Here is a 23,862-nt window from a genome sequence, read left to right on the forward strand (position 1 = left end):
GACAACTTAAAAACAATTTTTTAATATTTTATTTAAATTCAATTTGCCAACGTGTAATATAACACCCAGTGCTCATCCAATCAAGTGCTCTCCTTATTGCTTATCACCCAGTCATCCCATTCCCTTAAAAACAATTTTTTAAAACATTTCTTATTTTTAGTTTCCTAATTTGTAACATGGAGATAATTTTTAACACATTAAATTCTTATGAGAAGTAAGTGAGACAATTTGGGTAAAGCATTTAGAACCAACAGTTCTATGCTCAGCAAATGCTTTCTATTATCATCTATTAACTTTTCTTTTTTAATATTTATTTATTTATATACTCATGAGAGACACACAGAGAGAGAGGCAGAGACACAAGCAGGGGGAGAAACAAGCTCCATGCAGGGAGCCAGATGTGGGACTTGATCCCCCCACCCCCCCCCCCCCCCCCCCCCCCCCCGTCTCCAGGATCACGCCCTGGGCTGAAGGTGGCGCTAAACCGCTCAGCCACCTGGGCTGCCCAACTTTTTCTTTTTCTTTAAAATTAGTAGTTCATAGGTGAGGTCCTATTACCTTAAGCTTTAGTGAACACATCTTTGCTAACTTGAAATGGACCATATCATCTTCTATTGGCTGTTTTTCCATATGGAAAGGGCCTAATCCCCTTAATCTGTGCTTATCACTGATGTCATTGTGCCCATGGCATCTAGCAACCAAGACAGGATGAAATATTGTGGAGGGAGGGGGAGAATTTGGTTTTGTTCTAGCCTCTCAATCTGCAAGTTTGCTCTCATAGTGAAGTGAAATCAGCTTTTCTAGATCTTCCTTTCAATTGTCCTATTCCTATTCTTGGGCTGCATGGAATGTATAATCAATCTCCTCACTGGACAAATCTGATTTAAAATAGCCATTGTATTTCACATACAGCTTCTCTTTTCCATTTCAACATGATCAGTTCCCACAAGCTTTCCTGATGTTTTCCTAAACATTTATCATCCTGGTCACTATCCTTTGTTCATAGTATCTTAAAGTGTTTTTGGAGCAGAACGTACTATTCTAGATATTGAAAAGAATTATGAGATTTGCCTTTTTGTGGACACTATGTTTCCCATTAATGCAGCATAAGATTGTATTCATTTTGGAAAAGGGTTGCTATTCTTTTGGCTACTGGGCTTGAATCTACAATAGTTGAGTTTGTTTGTTTTTTATTGAAACAACTTGCTGTTTCAGCAAGTTCTGTTACAACAAATTCTGGTTTCCTTATCATACAAATGGGCTAGTGTGTCTTGAATCTAATGCTAGTACTTCATTTTTTTATCTGTCAAATTTTGTATTATTAGTTTCATCTCATTGCTCTAGTATATTGAAAACTGTAAATTATTCTTGTATTATATATTAGTATTTGATTCTGGCATTATGGCAACTGAAAATTTGATAAGTATACCTTAATATACAATATATAATGATGACAACCTTATTGATAAAGAAGTAGATTGAGACAAAGCCTAATACACAAGTGGTTAATATGTTGGACACCTCTATTCAGGCTGTAAATTAACTCATAATCAATATACTTTAGTCACTAACATTATTTTATCTCTGTCATCATTGATAATTACTCTAATTGGCTGATTTATTGAATGAATCTGCTGATTCCTTCATCATTCTGTGAAGAACAGTAGTTCCCCCTTATCTGTGGTTTCACTTTCTAGGGTTTCAGTTACCCTCAGTCAACTGTGGTCAGGAAGCAGATAATCCTCCTTCTAACATATGGTCAGAAGGTCAACAGTAGCCTAACACTTCATCTCAATGTCTATATCATTCACCTCAATTCATCTCATCACATAGGCATTTTATCATCTCATACCATCACAAGAAGAATAAGGGTGAGTACCTCACAATAAGGTATTTCAAAAGAGATGAGAGACCATCTCATAAGTTTTATTACATAAGTTTTATTACAGTTTATTTTTATGGTTATTCTATTTTATTAGTAGTTATTGTTATTAATCTCTTACATGCCTGGTTTATAAATTAAGTTTTATCATCAGTATATACTACACCAAAAAATAGTATTTAGGGTTTGGTACTATCTGTGGTTTCAGGCATCCCTGGAAGATCTCGGAATGTATCCCCCCCACACACACAGATAAGGGGGGACTACTATAAATCATTAGGACTGGAATGCCAGACTCACTTACAGCCTGTATGTATTCTCTATTTCCATGTCTCTCCTTAGTGTAAAAGTTTTGTTCTGTGTGTGTGTGTTCTGTGTGTGTGTACACAGTCTCCTATAAGATTGAGATAATGTGATATAAAGTAATTTATCTTATTCTAGTTTTTTTTAGCATTTTCCAAAGTCATGAAATAATGTAGGAGAATATGAACTTTAATGGCTGCATGATTTTCCATAAAATAGATTCAGCAAAATTTATGTAATAAATTCCTAGATTAAGTATATATCCAAATTTTGGCTATTACGACTAATCTCATGACAAAAATAATTATAGCCAAACAATTCTCAACACTTCTAGTAATTTCTTCTGGATGAATGCCTAGAAGAGATTAATTAAACAGTCATAAATTTACATATACATACAGCTATATCCATATTTATAGTTCTTTTAACAAAAGGTATATTTTTAATTTTAGAAAATATATAAAATACAAAGAAAGATTGAAAAGTTAAAAAAATTATTGCCAACAACTTAGAAAGAAGTTATCAATTTATTATGTGTGCATATAGTTCACATATTTTTATATACTTATTTGAAATATAAAAAGGGAGTTATACTGTAAATGCTATCTTTTAGAATTTTTTGGAATTAAAAATAGATCATAATCACTATTCCATATCATTTATTAGTTTTCTGCAATATAATTTTAATATCAATACAGGATTCCTTTGCATGGATTTAATCTTAAAAAAGAAATTTCTTGTTGTTGGTTAGTTTGTCACTTCTGTGTTCTTTGGTATGTAGACTGTGATGAATACCCTTGATAATAATCTTACATACATTCTCAGTGATCTTCTTAGGATAAAATCTTAAAGGTAGAATTGCTTGTCAAAAAAGTATACACAATTCTAAAGCTTTTTATGGAGATTATTCATTTGTTCCTTAGAAAATGTACACAAATCTTCCCTCCTAGCAGCATAAAATCACATTTTCCTAGATTCTTACCAACAGCACTTAGACATTTTGGCGTTGTTTTAAGTGAAAGTTATGCTCTATTATGATTCATAATTGAAATTTATTTCTTTGATTTCTAGTGAAGTTTTATGTTTGCGGGTGTGTGTGTGGAAAAGAGAATGAGAGAAAATTTGTGTGAATTTCCTCTTCAGTTTCATTGTTTTCTATAGATTTGTCTGTTTTGTATTGATTTTAAAAATATATTTGCCATTTACCTTTGAATAACAAACATTTTCAACTTGTCTTTTGAAATATTGTTTCTTTTTTTTTAAGTTTTTTTTTTTTTTTAATTTTTACTTATTTATGATAGTCACACACAGAGAGAGAGAGGCAGAGACATAGGCAGAGGGAGAAGCAGGCTCCATGCACCGGGAGCCTGACGTGGGATTCGATCTTGGATCTCCAGGATCGCGCCCTGGGCCAAAGGCAGGCGCTAAACCGCTGCGCCACCCCGGGATCTCTGTTTCTTTTTCTTTTTTTTTTTTTTTTTAAAGGCTATTGTGGACATTGCTGCTATAAACATTGGGGTGCAGGTGTCCCTTTGAATCAATATTTCTGTATCCTTGGATAAATACCTAGAAGTAGGATTGTTGGGTCATAAGGTAGCTCTATTTTTAACTTCTTGAGGAACCTCCACACTGTTCTCCAGAGTGGCTGTACCAGTTTGCATTCCCACCAACAGTGTAAGAGGGTTCCCCTTTCTCTACATCCTGGTCAACATCTGTTGTTTCCTGAGTTGTTCATTTTTGCCATTCTGACCTATGTGAGGTGGTATCTCATTGTGCTTTTGATTTGTATTTCCCTTATGCCAAGTGATGTTGAACATTTTTTCATGTGTCTGTTAGCCATCTGTATTTCTTTTTTGGAGAAATGCCTGTTTATGTCTTATGCCTATTTCCTGACTGATTTTTTTTCGGGGGGGGGGGTGAGTTCGATAAGTTCTTTATAGATTTTAGAAACTAGCCCTTTTATCTGATAGTCATTTGCCAATATCCTCTCCCATGCCACAAGTTGCCTTTTTAGTTTTGTTGATTGTTTTTTTTAATTAAGATTTTATTATTTATTTATTTGTTTGTTTGTTTATTTATTTATTTATGAGAGACACGGAGAGAGGTGGAGACATAGGCACAGGGTGAAGTAGGCTCCCTGTGGGGAGCCCGGTGTGGGACTTGATCTCAGGACCCCCTGGATCACACCCTAAGCCAAAGGTAGACACTCAACCACTGAACCACCCACACGTCCCAGCTTTGTTGATTGTTTTCTGTGCTGTGCAAAAGCTTTTTATCTTGATGAAGTCCCAATAATTCAGTTTTGTTTTTGTTTCCCTTGCCTCTGGAAGTGTGCTTAGCAAGAAGTTGCCCCAGCGGAGGTCAAAAAGGTTGCTGCCTGTGTTCTCCTCTAGGATTTTGATGGATTTCTGTCTGTCTCACACTTAGGTCTTTCATCCATTTTGAGTTTGTTCCCTATTCTCCAATATTGTTAAATATCCAGTCAACTATTGTTAGTGCTGTGATATTTTCTTAGCATTTCAGTATTTTCTCCTGGAATCTATTTCTGTGAAGTAAGAATCCTAGTTACTTTTTTCTTTCAAAATTATTGATCAGTCCTCTCAGCACTATTTAAAGAATTATTAATCTTCCTACTGATTTTAAGTAATACAAGCATAATTAGCTCAGATAGAGCTGGTTTTATTCCTTTTGCCAATTTACAATTGTTAATTGAAAATTTTGCTTATAGTTACATAAACACATATGTGGGTATGATTTACAGTGAGTCTATATGATTTGGTATTTGGATGCTTTGAGATTAAATTATATTTTTATCACATATGTTTTCTTTTAAGTAGAATCTTTGAATTCTGTTTTGAAATTACTTTCATAAGTTTTTTTACTAAGTCCTAATACTAAATTGAAAGCATGCTTCAGTTTTGGTATCTTCTCATCTCAGTTATTTGGAATACAGTTTTAACATTTTTCTTTCCAAAAGAAACACGTAAGCAGTATTATTTTTGGAAATCTTTTATGTTGGTGAATGGCCATCTTTTTATTTCATTCATTAAAGACAACCCAGATTGCTTTAAATTTTTTAAGCGTCAATTTTTTATTTCTTCTGAATCTACAGGATGATATTTGGTTTCCTTGTTCCTGCAGGAATTTTTCTTAGGCCCCCATTATTTTACTTTTCTCTTTTTTCAACTGGTACAATTTTTTCCCCACAGTTCTTCAGCTCTGTGTTCTTTTTTCTTGAGGTGAAAGCTTGAATCCCTTCCTCAGATCCATGACTAGAGCCTGAGAAGAGATACATGGCAGTCCAAATTCCTCATGTCTGATAAACACCTATCTACTGATTTTAAACTTTCTTCTATCCTGTAATCTGGTTCTCTAAGACTGAACTAATAGATTACATTAAAACTGTATAATTCTTTTTTTTTAACTGTATAATTAAAAATCCACTTCCTCCAAAGCTCTTTTTAATTCTTCCCCTTCTTGAATGTTTTGCTTAGGAGTTCATTTAAAAACGTGTAATTTCAACTTTAAATTCTTCTTCAATATATGTCTTTGGAGAGAATATTTAAATTTCTTTATGCATTTTTTTAAAAAATCTAGTATCTGTTTAATGTTTAGATGTACAGCTTTAGTTTTATTTTGATTATAAAATAATTACCTGCACATTTTTTCTCTCCTTTTTTTCAGTCACAAAGTGCCTTCTATTTCCACTCCAAAGTGTATGTAGTTTTATGTGGTCCAGTGTAATTTCTCTATATTTGTGGTTCTCATACCTCCTACACTTGACTTCAAAGGTAGCTGAATATCCTTTGGGTCTTTATTGAAGAGCTGAATCAGGTAACGAATCTCTTGCCCTCTGACTCTTTACCCATAACTACGCCATGACATGATTTACCAGGGGAAATAGCACATATTATTTTATTTATTCTTTAATACTTCTGATTTTTGTCTGTTTTGCGTGAATTAGTGTGTGAAGTATGAATTAATTACTATGCTAGACAGTGGCTCTATAACTGAGATATTACTATGTCTAGCATAGATAGTTCGCAGTCTAATGGCTAACACAGATATGAAAGATATTCAGGTTAGGTTAGAGGGTTCTTTGAAGAAATTGATAAGCAGGAGAAAAAGATCTCTGACACCGACATTTTACTAGTCCCTAATGAAACATCCTAATGACCTTAAATTTTGCCCACTACACAAAAGTTCTAAATCTGGTTTTGGTACATTTTTGTTGTATGCATGTGGCCTTTTAGATTCACCAGTGTTGGAGGCTCTCAAGGCCCTTATTCCCCAAAAGAATTCACTTTGCAGCTTTTCTTGCCAGACTTTTCAGCATGTCTTATTGTTTACCCCAACTGATATCCTTTGTCTTAGGTGACAGTAGCTAGTTTATTTTCCTTTCGTTGTTTTTAAGGAATTCTCTTGCATAGTGGACTCTCTGCCTTGAGAGTTATAAGTAAAATAAAAGCAAGCCCTTTGTGCTAATCCCTCGGGGAGCTTCCAGGGTGGTCAAATGAGACAAATACAGTTTTTTGAGAACCAGGTCCTATCTGCTCCCTCCAGAACTAGAACTGATACCGGGAATGTGAGTTGCCAATCTACGGAGGGGAATGGCATAAGTCAAAACACCACAAAAGTCTACTGTGTTTCCTTCATTGTTTTCCTTTTTTTTTTTTTTAATTTATTTTTTATTGGTGTTCAATTTACTAACATACAGAATAACCCCTTTCACCTGGTTGCTGTAAACCTCTGAGAATATTCTAGAGTTCCAATTCCAATAAGGTTGATTCTGACCATTTTTGTCAGATTTTTCAGTATTTCTAGGGGAGGATGGGCCCCTAGAGTTCCCTAGTCTGCCATTTTCACTTTCAACTTACATTTTTTTACATGCAAATGCATGTTTGAGTGTTCTTGCATATGATCCATAAAATCTTCTTCATTCTTTTATATCAGTGTTCTATTGTATAGATCTACTATAGTTATTTAATGAATCTCCTATTGCTATAAATCTATCTTGTTATTAACATTTTGCTATTATCAGTGCGATATAATGAATAACCTTATACATAAATTATTTCATATCTCTGCATGCATATTTCTATAACAGATTCCAAATGCATTGGTATGCCAATGGGTATGAACATCTGTAATTTTGAAAACGTTGCCAAATTATGATGTATATGCTGTCACCAGTTTATAAATTTATTAACAATGGATGAGAATTCATGATTTAAGATAGGTTTTCCACTATAGTGCTTCATCAAATTTTTTCATCTTTTCCAATTTGATGAAGTAGTTTTTATTTACATTTTTCTAGTTATTAATGAGGTTCAGTATCTTTAAATAAATTTGAGAACCACTTTCATTTTATTACATGAATTCTCTGTTTATTCATTTATTACTTTTATGATCATTTTCTTATTGATTTGTGGGAACTTCTTATATTTGGGCAACACTCATAATATTTCTGTAAATATCATTACCATTTGTCATTTTTTATGGTTTAAATTCACCAATACAGAGTTAGCCTGTGAAACCCTAGTCCTGTACTCTGGACCCCAATAAAAGTAGAACCCCAAGCCCGCACTCTCTCCCAAACCCCTGTGATCTGTGTGGCTCCAACTGTGCCGTGTGGTTTCCAGGTTCTTGTAAGTAATAAACCTTGTCTCTTTCAAAGTTTTCTGAGGACATCTTGCAATCATAATAAGAACTGCAAGGGACACTCCAGCCACAACATTGGTTATTGATAGACTGAGACCTACACCACAGGAGGTTTGGATCCAGATTTAATTTTTCCAAATTAGGTTTCACTAGAACCTAGTAGACCCAACACCTCTTATTGGATAGCCCATTCCTTCCCCCTCCCCAACTCCACACACAGGTTTGAATTGCCAAATTTATAATGCATCTCATTCAGGTACATATTTGGATATATATATAAATTTTCTGGTAAGAGATTTTTCTTATCAGTTCTAAAAATTGAGATTCCCTCCTATCATTAGCAGAGTGTTTGTGGACCACCTTCTCTCCTGCCCAGCTTCAATTTTCTCTTTAATAATCTTTGATAACCTTCTTTCATAGCAGCCCCCCATAGGATGTAGATAACTGGTTCAGAAATGTTGAAGACTCACCTATAATTAGCTCTTGTTTTGTATGCCTATATTGGCCAATATGATAGAGACAGCTGCCAAATACGTCACATCACGAGACATTAACCAATTATATCAACGCATACATTCTCTCGGATAGAACATGCTCCACCATATATATATGCTCTAAGTTTCATTTGGAGCTGTGAAGATAAGTCGCCCAATATGTGATGTTGTTCTGGGTAAGTAGTTAGTATCATATATCTATGAGAAACCTAAGTCTTGGAATATTTATATTTCCCTATTCAGGGATTTAACCTTTGTAATTTATAGTTATCTCAGGAAAATTTTTGTCTGCAGAATGAAAGAAATATGGCTACCTTCTCTGTCACAAAAAAGGTGAGATTTCTTTCTTTTTTTTTTTAAGATTTTATTTATTTATTCATGAGAAACACAGAGAGAGAGGCAGTGACATAGGCAGAGGGAGAAACAGGCTTCCCCTAATGTGGGACTTGACCCTGGGACAGCCAAAAGCAGATGCTCAACTGCTGAGTCACCCAGGTGCCCCAAAAAGGTGAGATTTCTGATGAACTTTAAGACTCATCCCTAACAAACATATTCTAATGATTTTTTATTATATTATCTGATAAGCTAGCTAAAAGTAATGTTTATAAGGGAACTGAATTTACTGAGCATTTCTTTCCATAACATGTACTTTTTCTTTGGTATATACATTTACATTTTATCATTTGGCAAATAATGACATAAAATTAAAATTTGATTTCTAGGTCAGTGTTCTCATATATATTTTTCTATGGCTCAAGATGTTTCAATATAACTACTCAAGAAAATGGTAGATTTTCCAAAATGTTAGTTCTATGCTTTTATTTGGCATATGATTCTGTTGTATTTAAGGAATTGTAGTTGATAATGTGGCATTATGAAAACTAATGGAGAATAATTGAGAATTTGTGTGTTTGTAGTGTTGAAACATGAAACATATTAGGAGTTTTTTTTTTTAAGTTCTCACATATTTATTACTGAACCAACTTACTGGAGCAGAAACATAGTAACAGAGAAAACATTTCTCTGATAAAACATTTCTATTGTTCAGGTAGTAGTGATGCTTACAGAGTGATAAGATACAAGCACATTACCATTATGGAGCATAGATATCATGCTATCTCATGCGTGATCCCTTATAGCCACAGCTGGGTTCCTCTCCAGTGCCTCTTCTGGGAGTTGTATCTGATTTTATTACCAGTTTTCATTCATCTGAATCCACTGGGGGATCGGATGATGCTACTTTTGTTTCTTGGCCAGGAATCCCTTGATCCTGAAAGTCTTAGGAAAAGACATGGTGAGAAATAGGCCACCACACACACCATGATGGCAGAGAAAAGGAGGTATTAGAGTATTTTTTAAATGATAAAAAAGAGATAAAAGGCAAGAATAAGTATGATTATGAATTGATAAGTAAACTTGAAGATCTGTGATATAAGATTATGGGTTTTAGTACATACTTTTATTACTTATGTTGTGATCAGGCCTCCAAAAAAACACATTTTTTCTCTCATATGAATCTTCAGTGACAGTGGACATGCTAACTATATTGCCTTGTGACTCTTAAATCAAGATGATAAAATTTTAGTACTTTCATATTAGAGACAGAAGAAAGCAGTTATAAGGAAATGAAAATTGATAAGACTTCTAATAATTTGAGAAACATCATTGTCTATCAAAGTGAATAAGATTAACATGAATGCAAATTCTAAGAAACATTTTTGTTTTTTATTTGCTAAATACATATATTCCAACTTTAATGCTAAACATACCATACATACTTATCTTTGAAAGATAAATACCCAAAAATATTTTAAAAATAAACTCTAAGTACTATAAGATCAAGTATTAAAGTTATATAAATTATGGGTTGTGCACACTCTGCATGCTTCAACTATATCTTTTAATTTTGAGATATGATTTTTTTAAATTCACAAAATTTCAGTGGGTTCCTTAGAGGTATTTATTAATTACTTAAGATTTTTAGAAATGGAGTTAATTTCATATTATTAATGTAAAAGTCTTCTTTCTTAGATACAAAAATCTTTCAGTTAGTGCCAAAACCCACATAATTGTTTTGACATTTAATTTACTCTACAGTTTTTTGATGATTATTTGTTGAGATCGCTCAGCTTTAGTGTACCCTTCTCTCTTCAAATATAATTCAACCTATTTTTAACCCCACTGAAGAGATTTTCTTAGGCCAATAGAAACATTTTTAAATCAAGCTGGGGATACATAGAAAAGGAAATATGTATTTGTTCTACCAAATCATTAATTGCAGAGTACTTGAGTTAAAACCAGCACCTAAGCCAACCAGGCTAGCTAGCATGTAGTTTCTGAAGATGGAAAAGACCTCAAGAAACTGACTTGTATTTCCTATTTAATCCAATTGACAGAGATTGGAGTTGATGAAACCTAACTACTCTAAATTTGGGATTTCATACCTCTCCACAAGTCAATGGCTTAAGAAAAAAATGTATGTATTATGTCACAAATCTATAGGTTAGCTGAGAGGATTTTTCTGGTCTTAACTAGTGACTAACTTTCCCACATGTTTGAAGTGGACTGGATTTGGGGTGACCTTGAGTGGCTTTGACTGGGATACCTCATCTCTTTTACGTGTGTCTCATCTTTTAGCAAACTAGCCTCTTAGCAAGTTCTTCTCATGGATGGCAGAGAGCAAGAGAATAAACCGAATGGGACAACTTATTTTCAAGCCTGTTTGAGCAAGTCCCTTGCCTGACCTCAGACAAAAGGACCCTACAAGGCTATTTGACAAAGGGCATAGACAGGAAAGGGTGAAGAATTTGAGCCATTTTGTAATTTACAACTGTGATTGTTTTAGGATCATAGTCACTGCTATAGCAGAATATGTGTATGTGTATGCTCTGTTGCTTTCAGAGAGCAGAGATACTTCAAAAGTGTTAAAACATCACAGGGGAGTACAAAGTTAAAGCTGTACTACCTTATGGCACCATGTCCCATAAACATTGCACTCAAATATTCAAAGCTCATATTGTTGACTAATAATAGGAAAGATGCCATTTGGGAACATTATTCTGATACTTAGGTCTGCTGAAACTTTAACAACAATGCAATTCATATTTTCCTAGATTTATCTCTTAGGGGAAATAAAGAAAACACAATTAAATGTTGAATTATTGCTCTCAAGCAACCCATTTGTGAAGGATAATGATCTCACCTAGAAGATAAAAGTTTTCATGTGATTAGGTTCTTCAGTCTATGAAGCATTATCAAACACCTGAGAATAATATGTAAAAGACCTTCCTTCACTTCCTTGGTCTAATTAAGAGGAATGTTGTCTCTTAGGAGTCTTCATGTACAAATCTTCCACAAGTGCTTCAACTCTGGTGTTTTCAGTTACAAGTTGTGACTCACAGCTGCTGGGTTTTGTTCCAAATCATGCAGTTTATTTTCAAGATGTAGTAGTTGTTTTTTTGTTTTTTTGTTTTTTGTTTTTTGTTTTTTTTTTTTGGTTAGGCTCCATTTGCAAGTAAACACTTTCATTATTCAGCTCATAAATTATGCAACACAATTGCAAACATTTTTTAATATTTCTATTTTCTTCTATCCCATGAAAAGTCTAATTGTTACAAGTTTCATTTATGATTCGCCATCATGTGGGTTTTCACAAGCTTCTCCCAATTTTATAGTCTTGTGATTAAATACTCTATGTTTCTATGAAATTTAGAATGAAAAATTTAGAATAAAATTCTGAATTTTCTTCAATTCAATCTAGTAACCTCACTATAAATAAAAATACTGTGAGATATCTAATTAATAGTAATGATAGTTAAGATTTATTGGGCACTTATCATGACTTGGGTGTATATCTATATAAATCTGTCTATTTCTATATACAATGTAATTTTTGCAATAATTCTAAATGAGGGTATTATATTTGTCAGGAAATTGAAGCTTGGAGCAACCAGATTTCCTAGAGATCAGCTCTTGTAGGTGAAGCAGAAGACTGTGCTTACTTTGTGATTATGCTTATTTTGGGAACCCCTTTCTGCATTGTAATCAGGAAGTTGCCTCCAGGTAAAAAACCAGGAGGATTGTAGAACTCCTTGCCACCCTTTTTTCCCATTATCACAGTCTTGTGCTACCTCTTGTCCAGTGTCTGAAAACTACTGTTTTATATATTCTTTTCAGTTTTCTATTTTTTTATCACAAGAAAAGAAGTCTCGCACCAGTTACTTGGGCATGATAGAAGCAGAATTCCTCTGGAATGTTGTTATTGCTGCCCTGCTATTCCAAGAAGGAGGAAGATGTAAAGGAACTTGAATGGGCCCACCCACAGTATCTGCCATGCCTTTCCACTCTGATTTTGAAAACCATCTGTCAGATCACCATTACCTAAACATCCCACAGCCTTTCGGACAGTCTCACCAGCATTCCAGGCTTACAGAATCCTAGTCTGATTTTATACATAGGATGACTTGGAGGCAGTTATTCTTTATCTGCCTGTTAAATACCTCCATACCACTGCAATTTAGAACTTTGCTTTCTTCTTTCTCTTTAGTTGTGAATCTCAGGTCATCAAACTGTACCAGCAATTAGTCAAGATTCTGACTATCTTTTCTGAGATGTAGGCAGGTTTTCTTAATCTGTTAATGTAGACATCCCTTCATTTCAGGGATTTTTGTTGATGTTATGTGTTCAAATTCTTTTTCTGTTTAATTAAATTCTCTCTGAAGAGTCCCAGTTATCTTCATGTTAGTTCTTTTTTGCCTTGCCTCAATATCTATTATTTTCTTTCAAATTGCTTTGATTGCTTGGTCTTTTGTCTGTGGTCACTTAATTATCTCAAGTCATTCTTCTATGTTATCTCAATTTTAAAGCATATCTATTCTGTACTTTCTTACTTTTTTCTGTAATAGTATTATTTTGACCTTCAAATCATTTTGTTGACTCTGTCATTCTTTGTTTTTTATCTCATTCTGTTGTTTTATCATCTTGCATTTGAGTTTTTTAATATAATTAAATCCTTGTTCTTACTAATTTCTTCTATACTGCAAAACACCAGTAGGAACATTGTCTCTATTTTGGAGCTAACATCTCTTTCCAAATTGTTCGGCTTTTATATGTTATATCTCTTTTTTGGGAAAGATGGCTTAGTGTTTTTGGAGGCCTGTGAGACCATTTCTTTGAATCATACTAGATCTAAACAGTTCATTTCTCCTAAAATAATGTGAATGACTTCATTCTCCTTTCCACCTCTGACTTGGGCATATCTGTCTTTTGCCAAGCTGCATTTTGGGGCTTCAGTCATTTTGCTCTGTTTAGTTTTCTGTTGCCTGTTTAGGAGGCATCAGATAGAGCTTCAGGCAGTTTTCACTAGGGGGAAAGAACTCTTTTGAGAATTTTGTTACTCCTGCACAAATGTTTCCTTTACCTGGTAAAGACCAGGAGTCCTACTGTCACAGATGTGTTGGTAGGAGTTTGGAGAAGAAGGATATATATATCTTAGAATTTTAAATCATTTTATTTTTCAAATGGAAGATATCTGAGTCTATGTGTTGTTCAATAAAAGCTGTTTTCACTTATTCATTCTACTCTCACTTTACTACTCTCCATCATTCAAGTTTTAAAAAAAATAAAATTGGTAGTATTTGAGACTCATAAATATTTAATCAATTCCTGATACCATTTATGTAGTTAAAGTCCATACTACATTGTGCCCTTTCTTTGTTTGTGGATTGATGAATGAATTTTTTTCTTTCTGGTGTTTATTTTTTATTTTTTAGATTTTAAAAAAGGGAGAAGTCTATCATTGTTACCTGGAAGTCTGGTGCTGATTTTTATTAAGGGTTAAGTTCAAATTCTGTAGTAACACAGTGTCTATTTTTCCTGATGATCTGAAGTATTTCCCATTATTATTTCATTAAATTTATGTCATATTTATTGCCAAGGAGTTTAATGTAGTAGCTCTCCTCAGCCTAAGCATCTAGTGTCAGTTAGTATAACATGATTTCATGACTCTTAATACTTTATTTTAGTGTCAGTGGTTCTATGAATTTTTGCTTTTGACTGTAAGCCAACTCACATTCTATTTGGAATTAGGTAAAATATGTAGTTTAAAAACAAAATCACTTCTTTGGAAACAAGATGATGTACTGTAAATCCCTATTATAACAACAGAAAATATGCCAACTGTTAAAATATTTTTCCCTACCATCAAAAAGGGATTCAAGATATTTTAGTTCTGTGGCTTTTTAAATCTAAATATAATTAAAGTAAAAATTAAAATACATACAAGTTAGTTTTTATTTAGCCAGGTGGTCACAATTTTATAGAATTGTTCAAATAGAAATGTAGTTGACAAATGTGGATCCATTAATGTGTATCTTAAGGTTATTTGATCTTGCCATTATGCCCTTGGTCTACATAGAGAAGTAGTATAATGAATAATTCTGTCAAAATATGTTAGAAGGATGTCATTGGAGATGAAATGCACTTTATCAACCTGACTTGTCTTCATGAAAATCCAAGGAAGAAAGTTTGTTCAAGTCATAGTATCTAGAATAAGTGAGCTACCCCTGAGAATAGCATTATTATTTTAATCCTAAGAGTTGGTACTCACAGGTATTGGGAATTACTGTATATTTCCCTTGCTGTTTTGGTTATTCAGAAACTCTAAACAACATTGGAATTTATTTTTACTAACTCTATAGGATCTCAAGCCGTGTATTTCAGGCATTTATCTTCCTTTGACTCTCTTTCCTCTCTCAATTCTCATTTTTCCTGCTTTAATTTTACTTTTTCATTTAAAGATTCTAATACAAAATATTTGGAGTTGTGTTAGACATAATAAATTTAATTAAATATTTAACCACTCATTCCATCACTGGTGAACTTTATTTATATAGGCAATAACTGAATGATATAATTATAAAATACTTTACTCGAAGTAAAACTTCAATATATGTATATTCATCTCAGCCCCATTTAGGATCCCCAATAAAGGAAACATCTTAATATACAATAATAAAGGAATTGTTAAATATATTATTGCTATGTATATGATTTCCTCCAAATAATATTAAATAAGAGCAAACATTCATTGCAAAAGATTACTAAAATAATGGGATGCAAAATAATATTACATATTACAATATGATCTTAATTTAGTTGATATATCATGAACAGAAAATGTGTTCAGGCACATGTATCAAATGTTAAATGTTACTTAGGAGTGTTGATTATAGGTGATTTGTATTTTATCTTGTGTCTATAGTTTTCACGCATTCTACGATGAGTATCTATTACTTTTATTAACAGAACATATACTATTTTAAATTAACTTTTAATTTTCTGCTTACTGCCATAATATTAACATATATTATGTATAGAAACATAATGGTATTAGTTATTCCAAGATGTTGACTTAAGTCCTACTTACACTCACACTTTATTAAATTGACTAAAGGATACTAACATCTTACATTCTGAAGAAATTGTGTTTTTCTTCTAAAGTTATCCAAAGGGCAGCCCCGGTGGCACAGTGGTTTAGCGCCGCCTGCAGCCCAGGATATGATCCTGGAGACCCGGGATCGAGTCCCATATCCGGTTCCCTGCATGGAACCTGCTTCTCCCTCTGCCTGTGTCTTTGCCTCTCTCTCTCTCTGTGTCTCTATGAATAAATAAATAAAATCTTTAAAAAATAAAGTTATCCAGAGGTGGTTCTCCTTTTTGCCATAATTATTATTTTTTTATCATAAAGGTGAACATCTGAAGTGTCAAAGTCATATGTATAGCTATTCAAAATGACCACTTGTACCTAGAAATTTTCTGTAACTTATGAAATAAGTAAAGTTGACAGAAATTTCAGTGAGACTTCCCCTTTCATAAACCAGGCTTATTCTGCAGCATGCCAATTCTAAAGGAATTGAACTTTTCTACACTATTTAATTTTATACTTGTACTCCACTTCAATAGCTTTTATATTCCATAAAAATAGTGTGAAAAATCTGGTAGTGCAAGATATACCATGATTAGAATGCTGTCATTTTCTTCCAAGCCTAATTATGCTGCCTCCATTTTCATATTATTCTCTATTGACAGAGTATCATTCCCCACATGTTGAGAACATATAGAGTGTATTTTATTTCAAAGAAGATAAAACAAGAAATAGATTGCAATTGCTTATGTTGAGTTATGAGTGACTTTTTCTCCTCAGCAAAATGCATGCTATTTTTAGTGCAGCCTCCAGTTTCATTGAAAACTTGATAATTTCTTCTTTTTTCTCTCTTAATCTTTTTTTTTACAATAAAAAAACTCTCCCTTCAGTTTGGAATAAACGTGCTTTCTTCCCTTTCATGTCTAGTCTACATTCATGGCCAAAATTATTACTTTAGGGAGACTTTGTTTTAGGGGTGTGTGTGTGTGTGTGTGTGTGTGTGCGCACGCGCACATGTGCGCATGTGTATATGTCAGAAAAAAATTGGATGGAAAAATTCTAACCAAAACATGTTATATTTCAGTTTTTTAAATAGTATAAGTCAACATTTTAAAAGATTTCTTCTTTAATCTATAATATTAAGTTGTTCTACATACCCTGATAGTGTCAGTATTTTTGACCTTCACACACAGTGATAAGCATTCTTTTAGCTAACATTTTTTGGCACTAGGTCTTAGTAACAGCTATAGATGGTATTACTTAGTTATTAGTTTTCTCTCTTTTGCTTGTTAACAAACGTGTTCTTTAATTTCCATAATAGTACAATGAGATTGTTGAAATTCTTCTCCCAGAGAGGATTTTATCTTATTAAAATATGTACCAAAAATAGGTTATCCTTTTGAGTTTTGTGCAAACTTCTGAAAATCCAAACATTTGTTTAACTGAAATTTGGCTTGCATTTTTTCCAGTGACTTATACAAAGCATACATAAATGTGAGGGAATTTTAGTATCCTTGGACTAAAGTTTCTCGTGCACTTAAAACACTGCTTCTAGTCTCAGTCTTTTTAAGATTCATTTAAGCTGGACGCCTGGGTGGCTCAGCTGTTGGGTGCCTGCATTCGGCTCAGGTCGTGATCCCGGGATCCGGGATCGAGTTCTGCATCAGGCTCCCTGTGAGGAGCCTGCTTCTCCCTCTGCCTGTGTCTCTGCCTCTCTCTCTCAGTCGGTGTCTCTCGTGAATAAATAAATAAATATTATTATTATTATCATATAAGATTATATTACTTTGTGTTTCTCTTTGGCACATAGATTCTTAAATAAATTGCCTGTTCTTTAAAAATTCAAATGCCCATAAATAGAAGAAAATCCATCTTATTTCACCCATTTAAAAAACACACACACAGGAAAACTTTACAGGTCTCATTTCTCTTTTGTTTCCCTTTGTATCAAGGCTCTTCAAGAAGTTTTTCTACTCATAGTCTCTGATTTATCTCCTTTTATTCTTTCTGATCCATTCCCAATAGCTTTTATCTCTGACACTCCACTAAAGCTACTTTTGTCAAGGGCACCAAAGATCTCTATGTAGTTCAATCCAGTGCCATCTGTCAATCTTTAACATGGTTGACGTATCAGCAGCTTTTGAGACAATTGATCCTTCCCTTCTTTTTTTTTTTTTTTTTTTTTATGATAGTCACAGAGAGAGAGAGAGAGAGAGAGGCAGAGACATAGGCAGAGGGAGAAGCAGGCTCCACGCACCGGCAGCCCGACGTGGGATTCGATCCCGGGTCTCCAGGATCGCGCCCTGGGCCAAAGGCAGGCGCCAAACCGCTGCGCCACCCAGGGATCCCGATCCTTCCCTTCTTAAGAAACTGTTTTCGGCTTATGGGAGTTTCTCCTTCTCTGTTCCTTTTGCTAGCTCCTTCTCATTTCTCCAACCTCTAAAGAGTGGAGTGATCAACACTCAATCTTTGAACTTCTCTCTCTCACTCTTTTCCTCTTACAACTTCATCTAGTCTCACTGATTGAAATCCTTCCTATAAGCCAACAATGCTCCAATATGCACATCTTATCTGAAATTCCTTTGAACACCACACTTGTATTACCCATTCCCTAGTGTTAATTTCCCTTGAACACGTAATTGACAGCTCAAACTTAATGTCTAAACATGGCTTTCCTATACTCTTCCCTATCTAAGTTAATGGCCACCCCATCCATCCAGTTGATGAAACCAAGAAATCTTAAAATCAAACTTAACTCTCATATTTCACATTCACTTCAACAGCACATACTGTAGGATCTATCTTTTTAAGACACATTCAGTGCTGTTGATCTGATCCAAGCTGCCATCATCTTTATATGATAACATTCTGTGTAGTCTTCTTCCCTTGCCCTCTTATTTTGCATAATACCTCTGGTGAACTTGTTAAAATACAAGTAAAATCATTTCACCCCTCCACTCAGAACTCTGTAATAGCCTCTTATTTTTACCTCAAAGTCCCTAGGATATGACTACCCTGAACTCTCTCCAGATAATACCTCTCCCTTTCCTCTAGTCACACTGACCTCTTGGATTTTCCTTGAATACTCCAGGTGTATTCCTGCCCCAGAGTCTTTGCATTTGCTTCTCCCTTTGTCTGGCATGTTCTTTTCCCAGATATCCACCAACCTCACTTACTTACCTACTTCAGGTTCTTATTTAAATGGCACATTTTTGGGGACTCCTGGGTGGCTCAGTGGTTGAGCACCTGCCTTTGGCCCAGGTTGTGATCCTGGAATTCCAGGATCGAGTCCCACATCAGGCTCCCTGCATGGAGCCTGCTTATCCCCTGCCTATGTCTCTGCCTCTCTCTGTGTCTTTAGTGAATAAATGAATAAAATCTTTTAAAAATATAAATGGCACATTTTCAGTAACACCTTCCCTGGATCTGTATTTAAAATTGCACCTCCACATGTCCTCTGTCTCATTTCCCTGCTTCATGTCCCTATTTTAGTCATCACCGTCTTACATACTATATAGTTTTTTAGTTTAACTTGTTTGTTGTTAGTCTCTCCCAAAACAAGAATGTAAGATTGAGTTTTAACTCTTTTATTCAGAGCTGAATCAACAAAACTAACAACAGAGTCTGAAAAATATTGGGTACACAATAAATATTTGTAGGCTACATTAATGAGTATAACAAAACAATGACCTAAATGTAGCATGCTTTTAACTTTGGAGTGAATTATGTTATTTTGGATAGTAGATTTATCTTAAAAAATATTTCGCATATGCTGATATCAAATTAAGGTTTATTGCATTGTACTTCCATTATCTTACACAAGATAGACCCTTGATAAATACTAGATTAGTCGATTTTTATACATATAAATATAAATGAAGAGATAGGCTAGAAGATATGAACAAAATAAGCATAATCAGGCTAGGCTAGGATCTAAAAATGTATTATTATAGAACTAATGCTGAGATAACTGAGTCAAATTAATAGGTGAGGTAGTGAATATAAAATTTGTAGGATCCTCTATCTTAGGCAATAGAACTGTTGTAGAGCTTTGTTTAGAGACATCTTGAGAAAGCTAAGTTGTACCAAAATGACCTATGGAGAATGATTTTCTTTACAATGTCATGCTGCCTTGATTGAAGCTGTTTTCTAAGCAGAATATCAGACTTACCTTTATGTTTAGATACATATTTTAGTTTACCTATTTTTAGGAGAACCACATTTTTTCTGTGGAAGAAGTATGAACTAATGCCAAAGATATGTCCCTGTTAGGTTCCCTGAGCCAGGATTCTGCATTCTGTAGCCAGTCTGGTTGTCATTCAGGATGCATGGTAGGAAGACTTGGCACAAAGTCTGGAGACAGGAGCTGTAGTTTCAGTGTTGTTTATCCTCTCTTCCTTCACCTACAACCCATATACAATGTCCAACCATGAGTCTTTATTGACACCTCTAAATGTTGTGGAATAAATTCCTGTGTATACGAAAAAGCTCTTTAGTGTCTTAGAAGGAAGCTATAATAGGATTATTTGCCAGAGGTATTGTTGAAAAGATTCTTAGTTTGTATGAGAGATAGATGTTCTCTAAGTTCCATTTTAAGTTTCTAGATTTGATCATCTTTAAAAGTCATCTATTTACATACTGCATTGTAGCATTTATGCAAGGAAATGGAATTTCATTCCTGGGCCTTATTTATAGTTTTTTTTTATTGGAAATCTGTAGTTGAAAAAAAACACATTTTTTACTCTATGAATTTTGCATGAATCAATAACAAAGGCTGGATGCAACTGACAAATACTTTTTATGACAAAATGATAGCTCTTGAATATTTTTTTTACCATAAATGACACATTGCAGAAATATATTTAAGACAGAAAACTGGCTCCAATTCAAGAGCAATATAATATAGCAGGTAGCCAAATCTGCCTCTTTCTAAAAGAAAAGGTGGCAGACTATGAATTGTTCTCTGCAAATGTAGATTAAAAACTGAGAAGTATTTTGATGTGCGCATACAACAGCCTCACTAATAAAATTGGGCATCTGTCATTTGTGTGCCTTAACAGAAAAATTAACATACCATGTAGTGTTTTGGCCAGAGTATAATAAATATAAAATAAAAGTTCATATAAATCAGTCTATGAACATCAAATTTTAAATCAAAGTATGTTTAATTTTTTTGTAGATCCCATATAAAATTGACAATAAACTATGCATCAAGGCAAAACTAGATCAAGAATTACTTGTTGATTAAAAAATATATTTAGGAACATCAGTCTTAGGTCATGTTAGGAATTTAGGAGTCACCTTTCCATCTTAACAAGTGAAAAGCTTTAAAAAAAAAACTGAAAAAATCAACACTCTTCTGAGATCCATCAGAGAAATGAGGTTGGAGGGAAAACTGCTATACTTCCAGTTTTGTCTTCAAAACTGGAAAGACAGGCAGGTAGAGAATCAAACTTACTGGAGTAGAAGACCACAAGCAAACACCTCTTTAGGAATCAGTAGTGGGGTAGAAAAATCTGAACTGTAATTAATGAGTTGATGATAAAGGCTCAGTGTGGACAAGTCTGCAAGTTAAAAACTCCAGGGGAACTTAGTCACTGGGGGGGCCTCCACACTTCTGTGAATCTTACCTACAGGAGCTTCATAGTGAATATCACAGAAAAATCCCCTCATATTTCTGTCAGAGGAGAGGGGAAAGGAGAAAGAACCATTCTGATGATTGCCTGAGCATTTTAGTCTTCTTAACTAGGTTAAGTTTCTCCCACTCTCAGGAGAAGCTGTTTTACCAGAGACCATATAATAGGACTTATCAGAGCCTGACCTACCTGAGGGAAGGGAAATAGACAACTCCAGCACTCTCTAGCCAATTTGTCCCATGTAAAGAAGGAAAAAACTTCTGAGAAGCACCGTTGAAATTTGCAGTTCAGCCTCACAGGCTTGCAAAAAGACAGACCTAATCACAGGAGTGTAGAACACATCCTCTCCTTGCAAACCTTACATTACAACAGGCCTATTTACTACAAATTCTTTTATCCAGTACAGAAAGGCCACCTTTTCACACAAAAAATTATAAGACATATTACAAGGCAAAAGATTTTAGATTGAAGAGATAGAACAAACATCAGAACCAGAGTCTGATATGGCAGGAATGTGGAATTATTAACCAGGATTTTTTAAAAATATATAATTAATATGCTAAGGGTATTCATGGAAGAAAATAGACAACTTGCAAGACAGATGGATAATGTCACTAGGCAGACAGAAATCCAAAGAAATAATTTTTTAAAGTTACTAGAGATTAAAAACACTATAACAGAAATGAGTACTTTTGATGGACTCATTAGTAGACTAGACATGGCAGAGGACTAAATTTCTAAGCTTGAGGATATTTCAGTAAAAAATCTCTAAAACTGAGAAGAAAAGAGGGAAAAAAAGACTGAAAATTCAAAATAAAATATCCAAGAATTATAAGATGACTGAAAAAGGCATATACCACTTTATGTTCTTTCAAGAGAGATTCCCTTGCATAAATTCAGACAAGCACAGCCAGGGGAAGAAAAGTCTACATAACTGATTCTCTCAAGGAAAAATGTATAGATTAAATAACCATGACGAATGGCTGCTTGGGAAGCAGAGCCCCACCTCCAGTGGATGAAACACAAAACACATTTGTGACCCCAATCTTGTTCTTTCTTCATACAAGTAATCCACAAATGCTGATCTCTTCTTTTCTTTCTTCTTTCACTTTAGTTTTCTATTAGATACTATGTAATGCCCCACCAATGCATTTAATTGTCTGCCTTGTACACCAAAATTCTCTAATGTTACTCAAGCCTTTCCTAGTCCTTTGTGTTCTTTTGGAACACTTAATTACCCTATAACATAGATCCCTTCAACAGCAACAAGAAAGACACAAAGAAGCACTCAAGGAAGCTGATTATTTTCATTTTGCTCCATTGCCTTTGGGTAAAACTGTCTCCACAAGATTCTGATTGATGTCAGGACAGTAGAGCTTAGCCCTGGCCTATATCATGTGCCTGGGCTTATATCTAGCCAAGAATAGATGCCACCATTGATTCAAACTACTTTCAAACAGCATCAACTTATAAATCTTTATTTTTTTTTTATTTTTTTTTTAACTTTTATTTATTTATGATAGTCACAGAGAGAGAGAGAGAGGCAGAGACACAGGCAGAGGGAGAAGCAGGCTCCATGCACTGGGAGCCCGACGTGGGACTCTATCCCGGGTCTCCAGGATCGTGCCCCGGGCCAAAGGCAGGCGCCAAACCGCTGCGCCACCCAGGGATCCCAACTTATAAATCTTTAAACACATTTTACTGAGTTTCCTATGCCCCCCATGCAATCCTTAGGAAAATGTACTACATTTTGTATTTCATGCACAAATGACAAGACTACCTAATAAGTGGAATTAAAAGCTATTTGATCCATTGAGCATATTAGGAGTGTCTTTTTTTTTATTTTTTGAATTTTGATTTATATTTGTTTTAACTCAGTAAATCATTTCAACATACGTATTAGTGCATGCTTGATGTGCCTAGAAAATGACTTTAGTAATAGTCACAGCTAATCACTACTGAGAAAATAAAGTAAAATTTACTGCAGGGTATAGTCAGTCTAGCACATATACTATTTGATATGAAGGAAATGTGTGCAAAATAATTGAGGGGAAAAAATTACTGTTTTAGTCCCCTTAAATAAGTCTTTTCAGAAGATATTATGGAGGCCAAAATCATCCCATTAACCCAGAGAAGCAAAAAGTCTATGTTGTAGACAATTCTAAGATGATCCCCAAATTTCCCAGCCTATGATATATACACCAAATGTTCTCTCCTCTTGTATGTTGCCAGACCCATGAATATGATTCAATACTCGCTTAATTGATTAGATTAGGTAATAACAATGAAAGAATTTTGAATATATAATTAAGGCCCCAAATCAGCTGACTTTGAGATACTCAAAAAAGAGATTATTCTATAAAGAAGGAAGTAACAATGGTAAGAGCATAAATAAATGAAACAGAAATTTAAAAGGCAGTAGAAAAGATCAGTGAAAGCAAGTGTTTTTTTAAAGATAAAAAA

The 23,862-nt window shown here is 34.3% G+C and overlaps 1 long non-coding RNA gene across 7 annotated transcripts in view; it reads left to right on the forward strand.

Annotated features, from left to right (window-relative positions):
- LOC102156199 overlaps positions 1-23,862 on the forward strand; it is a 422,250-nt gene that overhangs the window by 153,667 nt on the left and 244,721 nt on the right. For 2 of the 7 annotated variants that reach the window (XR_005369328.1, XR_005369330.1), the window contains exon 7: positions 1,698-1,871. The exons of 2 other annotated variants lie outside the window; for them this stretch is intronic. This is a non-coding gene — a long non-coding RNA (uncharacterized LOC102156199). Of the gene's footprint in view, positions 1-1,697; positions 1,872-2,090; positions 2,192-5,869; positions 6,007-23,862 lie in introns of those variants that run through there. 3 more of the 7 variants (XR_005369327.1, XR_005369329.1, XR_005369331.1) reach the window with 3 other exon arrangements.

The sequence above is a fragment of the Canis lupus genome, chromosome 14, assembly GCF_011100685.1.
Source record: "Canis lupus familiaris isolate Mischka breed German Shepherd chromosome 14, alternate assembly UU_Cfam_GSD_1.0, whole genome shotgun sequence".
Classification (NCBI taxonomy): Eukaryota; Metazoa; Chordata; class Mammalia; order Carnivora; family Canidae; genus Canis; species Canis lupus.